Consider the following 9933-nt stretch of genomic DNA (forward strand, 5'->3'; position numbering starts at 1 on the left):
CCTGGGTTTTGTCAACTTTTGGGGCAGCAGATCGTATTTTCCGGGTGTTCCCAAGAAGAATTCTCAAAGAGGATGAGGCCCCTGCCTCAGGGAACTCACCATTCACAGAGGCGCTCTTCGTACTGAAGGTGAGAGTGGCAGCCCAGCTCAGGGGCCTGGAGGTAAGGGACACTGTGGACACCTCAGCTTTTGTGTTCCCTTCTTCCCACTCTCACGATCTAAACCGTGTGGAGAGTATTACTAATGCTCCTTCCAGATCACCCTGTTTCCATTCTTCCCAATACACCCTTCTGAAGGCTCAAACAAATTTTCTTGAAGCATTGCTTTGTGTATGTTGCTCCCTCCCTCGAATGACCATTCATTGATAGCAGCATTTTCTTAACCTCTGTGAGGAGGGATTAGTAAGAATTCCATGGGGGAAAAAAGATTCTGCAGATAAAAACAAAATTAAAGAGTTTCTTTACAGCAGGACTTTTCGGAGCCTTAAGATGTTAATAAGCATTGCAAATTTTCAAGCATTTCCCCCAAATTTACTTGACTGGGATCCTGGCAGGAAACAGATGGCTCATTCAAAGGAGTAATTGCGGAGACTATTAGCAAAAGTGTGAACAGATTAAGGAAACCAACAAGGGGATGATGGAGCACCCAGGGACTAGCAACGGAGGAAACGGGATGAGGTAAGAGACAGAGAACGTGGGCATAGGTATGGGTTGGGGAGGCACTGCCTGACAAGAGCTGAGACCGCCCCAGGGCGACTGGCTGCTGCAGGAGAGGAGCCAGGGAGGTTAATACCTGGGCCTCTCTCTCCTCCTGCCTTCCAGTCACCTGTCAATCCTGACATCACCCGAACCCAGCCCAAAGCCAAGGGGCCCAGGAGTCAACCATACAGTTCATAGAGTTCAGCCTTCCAGGGGACAGAGGGAGCCAGAGAAGAAGAGAGACATCCAGCACACCTTCCCCAGCCCGGACCATCTGCTCACATCTGTAGAACATTGTTTTCCAGACCACCATCTGGCTAATGCTACAACATCCAGTCTCCACCCTTCAGCTAGGAGCCTGCATCCCACCTTTACCTGCCGGCAGCCCAGCTCCCCAGCACCTTCACTCCACCCCCTCGGCATCCACAGGGCCTCGGAAGCCTGCTCTCGGCTTGTGTGTCTCAGACTTGGCCTCACATGAGAAAGCCCATCATTTGCAACCCCTGGCTCAGGCAATCCCATTTCCCTCTTCCTCTCGGGAACTTGCTTGGTCACCCCAGATATAAGTTCATTCTTCCTGCCCTTGGTGATGAGGCCACAGTTTCGAATTAGAATGGATGCCGTCTGAAAGAGGATTTTGTGCGGCTTCCAGAAGCAAGGGTCAACCTGAGAGATGCTGTTTATGTGCCCCTCAATATCCAAACACCTGGAATGTTTTAGTAACTAATGGGGACAGAATACTTGAGGTCAGGGCTACCCTAGGAAGCTCAGAAGCTTGGGCCATGGGGCTTTATGCATTTTTGATGCAGGCTACTGATTTCACACTCATACTCAGTGCTTGGGATTCCACTTAATCTTTAGCAACGTTACATCTTTTCTCTGTCTATAAAGCTCTGCGGTCCCTGGTCCATAGACACTTGCCATTGTCCCCCTGCCCTGAGCTCTCATAGCAGCCTGAGCAGTAGCAGCTGTCCCAGTGGTGCTGGGGGCAAGGTGAGAGGATCCAGCAGTGGAGTTTGGAGAAGAGAAACCATTTCTGTGTGCGAAGTTCGTTACTTTGGAGGCTAGGACAAGGCAGTGTCTCTGACCTCCCCAGCCATGGTCAGGCAGATACACTTGTGCCTGGGGACAGAGGTGGGGACAGGTAGGCTGGCTGTGGGAGCCCACTGGGGTGCAGGGGTACAGGGGTACAGGGGTGCAGCAGAGGGTCTGCATCCTGGGCAGCAGGTGAGCCTTGCAGTCCTTCTCTCATCTTCCTGCCACCACTCCGAGCAAACAGCTCCACTCCACACCATCTGTCCTCTTGCGTGAATTTAGCTTAACTGGACCAAGGGCCACAGAACCTCTGGCCACCACCTCCCTGTTTACAAGAGGCTCTTTGTGGGAGAGCGTGACACTTAGGGGGAATGGGAATGCGGGAATATTTGTTTCCTTTCCTTGCAGGCCTGCTTCAGTATTCCAATGATTCCCCACATTATCTGAGCTCTCCCAGGTTAGCTGACTGGCGGGTGTGCATGGCATTATTTTTTTTGGCATCTAACGGCTGGACCGACACCTCCCACCGAAGGGCTCCTGCCCCTTACAGGGAAACCACACCCACAAGTTTTAGATTTTAAGAGACTCGATGAAAATCATTGCATCTCCTGCAGCATAAAGTTTTAATGAGACTTCAGGTCCTCAGCTGTCCCTGGCTGTTCAGGTTCTTGATGAGTCTGAGGGAAGACACTTTGCTTTGCAATGAAGTGACAGTGAGTGGGGGTGGCCGCGGGAAGGGGACATGCAGGATGAGGACTAACCATTAGGGTCGCAAGAACCAATTTCCATCAATGACACTCAAAAATGCATCCCTGCTCCTTCTCCTTCCCTTTAAATACCTTCCCTTTCTCTTTGTGTGGTGTTAGAAGAAACAAGATCATCTCCAGGAGGGTGGCATTCCTCCCCTGGCAGAGGGGTCACCGGGGAGGCATTTCTGCCTCGAGCTGGGAAGAGAGCCCTCCTGCTGCATGTGGTCACTCTCACTGTGGCCTCCAGGCAGGTGGCACTGCCGTCTGTGTGCTATGCCAGGCTGCCCAGAAACCCTTCCACAGCGCAGGGGGAGGAGGGGGCTGTGTTGTGCCAGAGAGACAGGTGTTTTCCTGCTCTCCCAGAGACATCATGGGGTACAAGAAATCACAGAGACCTGCGTCCCTGTGCCCTGCACAAACTTGAGGTCCTCACCGCCAAGGCCCACAGACAAGGCATAGCTGGTTGGGGTCCTCCCTGTCTCTGGGGCAGGAAACCATCAGCACTAGCAGATTTCCAGCAGGAATGATGTTTCCCAGAGTCAGGATCTCTCACTGCCTCTTTCCTTCCTTGTTAAGGCACAGGGAGCTCCAGAACCCAGCAGGGCTGGAGCTTCTCCTCCTGGCGGGCTCCTTCTCCCAACCTGGGCACCAGCAGTTACCTTTCATGGAAAGGATGCTTCCCTGGGCCCAGTCCTATCCCCATCCCCAGGGAGAGATGTGCCTCTACCCTGGAGTTGCCGCCTTCCCCTTGCCTTCTGCTTCCTGGTCCTTAGGGCAAACCCAGCTCCCCAGCACTGGGCCTGCCCCCTTTGCTCCTTCCACCTAACTGTGCGTGTTACGACTGTAGCATTAGCACCGTAAGCTGGGAGTAAGCCCAAGATCTTGTTTCCCTTGGGCTCTAGTTAGGGGAATCCAGACCCCGTGTCAGGTAATCCTCAGTGTTCTCTGTCTTACTACACTGTGCAGTGGTTTTGTGTAAGATGGCAGGAGACCAGCGGGAAGCTCTCTGTATAATATATCTCCATTGCAAAGGTGCAACGGAATGCATGTTTCAAATGTCAGCCACAGACGGAGCACTGAGCTCAGAACTTCAGGGGAACCCCAAAATGTGTAAGATATAGTCCCTGCTTTCTAGGAGTTCTACATTTGGAGGGGCTGATAAATCACACTAGGACCCCCAGGCAAGGCAGACCAGTGTAAGTGATCATGGAGAGTGAGTTCCCACTCTGGGAAGGAGACCCGGAGGCAACCTAAGTAGAGAGCCATGCTGTGGGGCCAAGAAGAGATTCTGCAGAAGCCACAGGTCAGGACAGCTCAGGTGTGCTAGCTGGGGCCACTCTCTCCCGTGGGAGTGTTCTGTCAAGACTGAGCATTCGGGGTCCTTTAATTCTACAATCCCTCAATCCAGCCCCCACCCCACCTCCCGACCTGTTCCTGTGCATCACCGCCTAAAACAACAGGATGGGCATCAGGTCTGCCTGGGGAGCCCAGGGCGTAAGTTCCAGATCAGAGATGGAAACTCAGGCTTTCTTCCTCAAAGCTGGATTGGTCGGGAATACTTCACTCAGAGCATCTGTTTCACCCGGGAATGCCCCTCAGAAGGCAGAAACCCTTGACAATGAGAGATGAACAAGTTAAGAAATAAGTGCTTCCTCTTGTTCGTTTTTTGGTGGGATCGTCCTTCTCTGCCTGACAAGTGCACCGGTGAAGGGACGCCACATCTCACGTGTTGTCTACCGCAACTCTGCCTCTCGCATCCTCCCTCTGGCCTCTCTTTAATTGACAAGGAATCTCAACGCAGCAGATTACCTAATGTGGGACAGATAAAGAGAAAAGAGACAGCACTTATTATAGTGAGCTCTCCCCACCAGCCTGAGGCTGGGAAGACTCGGTGTCTCAGCTCCTCCCTACCCGTGCTGCACTCTGTCTCAGCTCACAAAGGCTCACACTGTAGTCCCCGAGCCGATCGGTGTGGCCCGATAGGCACCTCTTACAGTTACCACTTTGTGTGGCTCCCAGGGAAGGCGGTCACTCTCCCTCCAAACACTTGGCAGGTAGAATCAATAGCTACACAGTCTCCTGAGATGGGTGCCTTGGTTCATTCCAGCCACCCTGGAGCCTCCCCACTGCCCCTGCCAAAGGTTTCTCCTGCAGGGTCAAGGTCAAGGCCGCCCATGGGCGGGGAGGGGCACGGGAGGAATTTCAGTGCCATGGTGCTGGCAAAAGGAGCCGAAAGAGTTGATGGCTGACTTCTAACCCTCCTCTGTTGTCTCAGACTTTGTGATTGAAAAGCAAAGAAAAGGAGGAAAAGCTTATGGATGTGAAATAGGGCTTTGATTTAAGTATGCATGTGTGTTCGTGTATGCATGCATGGGTTTATATGCATGTGTGTATGTATGCATACGTGTGTATGTATGTGTAAGTATGCATGCATGTGCATGTGTGTATGTATGTGTTCGTGTGTTGAGGTGTCATTGGCATATGACATTATTTCAGTGTCTGGTGCACAGCGTAATAATTTGGTATTTGCATATATTCTGAAATGATCACCACAAGAAGTCTAGTTAACCTCCATTGCCACACATAGTTACATTTTTTTTTTTCTTGTGATGAGTGATTTGTTTTATTTTGATCATTTGGCTAAGAACTATTGACCAGAAGGAGATGAATGTCTTTGCTGTGAAATGTCTGTTAACTGGATGTGAAGGAGGCTGCATGTGAATGTATCTATGGCTCCGTGTGCCCATCGTTTCCCGTCTCCTGCTGTGACGTTCTGTGCTGCTCCCCACACTTCTCTCCCACCTGTACCTGCCCACATGCTCTGAGAACTGTGTGGCAGGCACTTTTACATTATGTAAGAACATGTATTATTGTACATTCTTTCCACCAATATCCATCCCACATTTAAACCCAACATCTTTTTTGGAATCATTCAAATTAAAAAACCAAGGTGAAACCATATTGCTTTTGAAAACTTTTTGAAAAGCTCAGCATTCATCGAGTGTTAACTAGGTCCCCTCATCCCCTGGTGTCATGGCCCCAAGTCTGGGCATCTGTCTTTTGGGAGGGCAGTGACAGGCCTTACCTGTTAGTGTGACAGGCATGAGATATGGCAGGTCCCAGACAGCTCGGGAAAGTATAGTAAAATGCCACAGACTGTGTGGTTGACACAGTGCAAGTATGTATTCTCACAGTTCCAGAAGCTGGAAGTCCAAGGTCAAACTGGGAACACAGTCAGGATCTGGTGAGAACCCTCTTCCTTGCTTACAGATAGCAGCCTTCTCCCTGTATCCTCACCTAGTGGAGAGAGAGAAACAGACTCTGGGGTCTCTTCATGGAAGGACACTAATTCCATCATGAGGGCCCCACCCTCACGACTCCATGGAAACCTAGTCACCTCCCAAAGTCCCATTGTTCAAAAACATCATTTTGGGGATTAAGACTTCAAGATATAAATTCTGGGGAGGCACAATTCAGTCCATAGGATGCAGGTTTTATGTGTGTGTGTTTTAAGATTTATTTCTTTTAGAGACACACAGAGAGAGAGAGAGAGAGAGAGAGCACAAGCAGGAGGGATAGGGAGGGAGAGAGAGAGTCTTAAGCAGACCCACTCTGAGTATAGAGTCCGACTTAGGGCTCAATCCCATGAGCCTGAGATCATGACCAGAACCAAAACCAAGACTTGGGTGCACAACCAACTGCACCACCTAGACACCCCAGGTAGTGTGTGTGTTTTGATGTGGCTCTAGCAGTGGTGGCAAACATACAAGCCAACCTGCCAAAGTCCTGTGGTGTGCAAATCTCAGAGGAAGCTATCCATGTGCAATGTTATATTAGTTTCCAAACACCATGCCCCCCGCTCCCCACCACCACATGACCTCCCTGGATCCTCACAGAGCTGGTACTTGTCCTCAAGCTCAAATGAGGACACTGAGGTTCGAGGGAGCTAGGGGATCCTCAGTCACTTCCAAAGCTAGAGCAGAGGAGCCACCAGAGCTCCTTGTATCCCTCCTTACCAGGCACTGTGCTTCTGGAGCCTCCTTTCCAGGTGGGAAACCAAGATAAGGGCAGAAGGAAAGTGGAAAGTGGTGGACAAGGGGAGTTGCACACAGAATCATACCACATGCTGGGTTGTGGGACGAGGCTGCTGGTGGCTCAGTGGGGACAGAGTGATGATTTGCTGGGAAAAACTTGCTCTTCCTTCCTTTACCAGCTTAGACTCGAGTTGCTTCCCTCCCGAGGGTCTGGGAACGTCACTCTGGAGCCAGGGATGCAAGGCCCAGATGGGTAGGCATCTGTCCTCAGCTGACCACTGGCCCTGGGCCCCCAAGACCACCGACCACCCTCTCTCTCAGATGCTGCACCTACGTCCTTTGAGCCTTTCTTCTCCCCTCCTGCCAGAGGGCGTCATCTATGGTGCGTTAGCTACTGGTTCCCAAAGGAGTCTCCCTGAATGATCTTGGCAACGGTTCTGGCCTCTGCTTTCTGTTTTTAGAAACAGCAAAAACAACATGAAAGGACATCACTTCTCTGATAAGGGGCCACCTGATAAAAGTCGGCTTCTTACCACTATAGCGGTGATGAGGGTCTCTATTCATGGTCCAGGTAGGTGTGGGGCTTGGGGTCACACCCCTCCTCTACCAACAGCAGCTCCCCCGCCCCCTGCACATCGTCCCATCTGCCGACCCTGCCTAGGCTCCCTGCTACCTCCTGGCCCAAATCAGCATATGCATACTTTAGGTATGTGTAAGTGCATAGCTCTAGCTATATGGCCCATATATACATTGTACATATCTGGGTCTATATCTATACAGGCCACATGTAGGTATATATATCTAAGTAGCCAGATACATGCATGTACATGCTCACATGTATGCACGCAGAGGTATACATACACAGACCTACGTGCATGTATATATACGTGTATCGATGTTTGCAGTGCACTGTGGCGCTGCGCTAAACCCTTCCCTTAGGCTATCCTCACGCCAACTCTGAAGCAGGGACGGGCCACTCCTCAAAGGAAGAAGCTGCGAGCAGGAGGCATCAGTTGGCTGCCCAGGGTCACGTGGCTGGTTAGCAGTAGAGCAGGGATGGAATCCAGCGCTTCCCCCATGCAAGCACCGTGCCCCACTCCATGTGAGCCCTCAGCCTTTCCCGGGCCAGGAGGCCCACAGGATTGACCCCCCCTTTCAGACCCCACCCCCACCCCGGGGACAAGCACTGGCTTGGATTCCCTTTGGGGCAAAATAATGTGGCTGAGCTCTTGCTCTTTTTCCTAAACCTGCACTTTTTCTTTCCTTCCTACTCTCTAATGTTATCAAAACAAACAAAAAGCATGGTTTATGGTGCATAGGGCTTAATTTGACCTAATATATAGAGTGCACATATTCCTCAGGAATCCATTAAGTTTAATCAAGTGCAGGCTGTAGACCACGTCCGAGGAAGGGCCCGAGCCACCGCGGCCCGGGTTCATCCACAGTTCACGTGGCAGAAATGAGTGAGTCACTCGTCAGTGGCACAGCCAGGGCTGGATTACCCTGCGGCTTCCTTCCTTACAAGGACAGAGATTCCAACTGCTGCGTGAATAACAAAGACCGTAATGTCCCACTGGCTAGTGGAGAGCAGGCCAGCGAGCAAAGGAGCCGCAGCAGCTGCTTTGTTCCAGCGAGCCCAGGGCTGCAATCCTAGCCCCCCTCAGCTGTCACCGTCAAACCCGCTGGGGTCCAGCGGAGAGCACAGATGGCCCAGGGCCATGGGTCCCACCCTTGGAAAACCGCAAGCGGAATCTGTGTCCTGCGGACAGGGCTCCCCCAGGGTGCTCGGAGGCCGGCAGCCTGCCCAGGGGGGTGCTGCTCTTTTGCTTGAAAGGGATCTACGTTCCTTGCAGAGCTTGGGCACTTGCAACCTCACGAGGAACGCACCGCCTCATCTTCCCCCGCAAGTCCTTCACGCCTTATCTACTCCTCACTTTCCCTTCCCTGCCTTTTCGCTCTTGGTTCTCCGGATGCGTCTGTCTCTTGGAGTGCTGGCTAAGTGTTGGATAATTATTAAATGTTAAATGTATTAAAGTAATCATGGTGCAACGCGCTCCCTTAATTAAGCTACAGCAGAGGAATACAAAACCTTACCGCCGTGCCGACTTCTGACTCCTTCCCGCATGAGGTCTAAGTCTATGAAAAGCCAAGCTTTCACATTCATTATAATCACCTATAATAACACTCTATTCTTCTTCTCAAAAGGGGAAAAGCAAAGGCATAGCAGAAGAAACACGATGAAGGGGACTGAGAGCGGAACCGCGTGGAGGTTAAGGACCCCAGTCCTGGCACCTGTGTGCAGGGCTTCCCAATACCAGCTCTGTCACTTTCATGTGGGACCCTGGGCAAATCCGTCATATGATCTGGACCTCAGTTTTCTCAGCACGTGATGTGATTCTCTGTGCAACTCTCCTTGGCCACCCCTTTCCACTTTCCTTCTGCCCTTGGACTCATCCGTGAAGTGGGAACAGTAACACTGAGCATCTCAGGGCGATAAACACAGCGTACTCTGCTATTCACAAGGACTCAGGGACATGAGTCCCATTTCCACCCTCCTCCTCGCTCCTCCACCCCCACCCCAACCTATTGACATTTTCCAGCTCTGATGCAAACAGCACTTGGATAGGCTTTGGCAGATCATTTAAGGCAAGTTGGCTGCTTAGAAGAATTTGCTGCAATCCTAAGCGCCCCCTCCCCCCCATATTAACAGAACTGATTGTGTCCAGGCTGATGGAGCCCTTGATTCTTAGCCAGACTGCAGAGGCATGAGGACCTCTTTCATGCTTGTGACTGGCTGGGTTTGGTGAGCTTCTTTGATGAGCTTTTTTTGTCTATTTCAATGGGGTCAGTGTCCCTTTCCTAGAATGGGAATGGGGTCAGTGTCCCTGACCTAGAAACATCGCACCCCCGTCTCTGCCCCTTAAAGAGGCTGCTTTGTTGGTGCTGTTGATGTTTTATCTAAACTTTCTTTAAATTGACCTCCTTTCTCTACAATGTATGCTAAAATTCTGGGCCCCAATGAAACGTTTCTGAAAGGAGCCCTAATTCCTTTGGTCAAATGCCAAACAAACAACGCTCCTGCTGGGAGAGTAGCCTCTTCTGACAGACCCAGAGCCAGCCCTGCGGAGCATGGGGACGCTGACCACTGTGCTCTCTGAGGATGAAGAAAGCAGACGGTGCCTGCCCTTCCCTGGTCCAGCTCCATCTCCCTGCTCTTTGTCTGTCTGCCCTGCAAGGCGCTTCTTGGCCTCTGACTTAGCCACTGGTCCAGGATCAACAAACATGTTGACTTACAGTAAGTCCTCTTGGCTCCCCAGGTCCCAGCTCCCGCCCAGAGAGGAGAGCTACTACATGGAATTAAAATGTGGCCGAGAACCCAATGAAGCTCTTGTCTGAACCTACGGAGCATGACCTGGT

The 9933-nt window shown here is 51.4% G+C and overlaps 1 long non-coding RNA gene across 1 annotated transcript; it reads right to left on the reverse strand.

Annotated features, from left to right (window-relative positions):
• Window positions 1–1553: 1553 nt before the first annotated feature.
• LOC144316020 (uncharacterized) lies at window positions 1554–8939 on the reverse strand. The gene is made up of 3 exons (XR_013381767.1): window positions 8611–8939; window positions 5568–5779; window positions 1554–4291 (listed from the first exon to the last, which is right to left on the reverse strand). It is a non-coding gene; the product is annotated as an uncharacterized LOC144316020 (long non-coding RNA).
• Between the last annotated feature and the right edge of the window lie 994 nt (window positions 8940–9933).

The sequence above is a fragment of the Canis aureus genome, chromosome 6, assembly GCF_053574225.1.
Source record: "Canis aureus isolate CA01 chromosome 6, VMU_Caureus_v.1.0, whole genome shotgun sequence".
Lineage (NCBI taxonomy): Eukaryota > Metazoa > Chordata > Mammalia > Carnivora > Canidae > Canis > Canis aureus.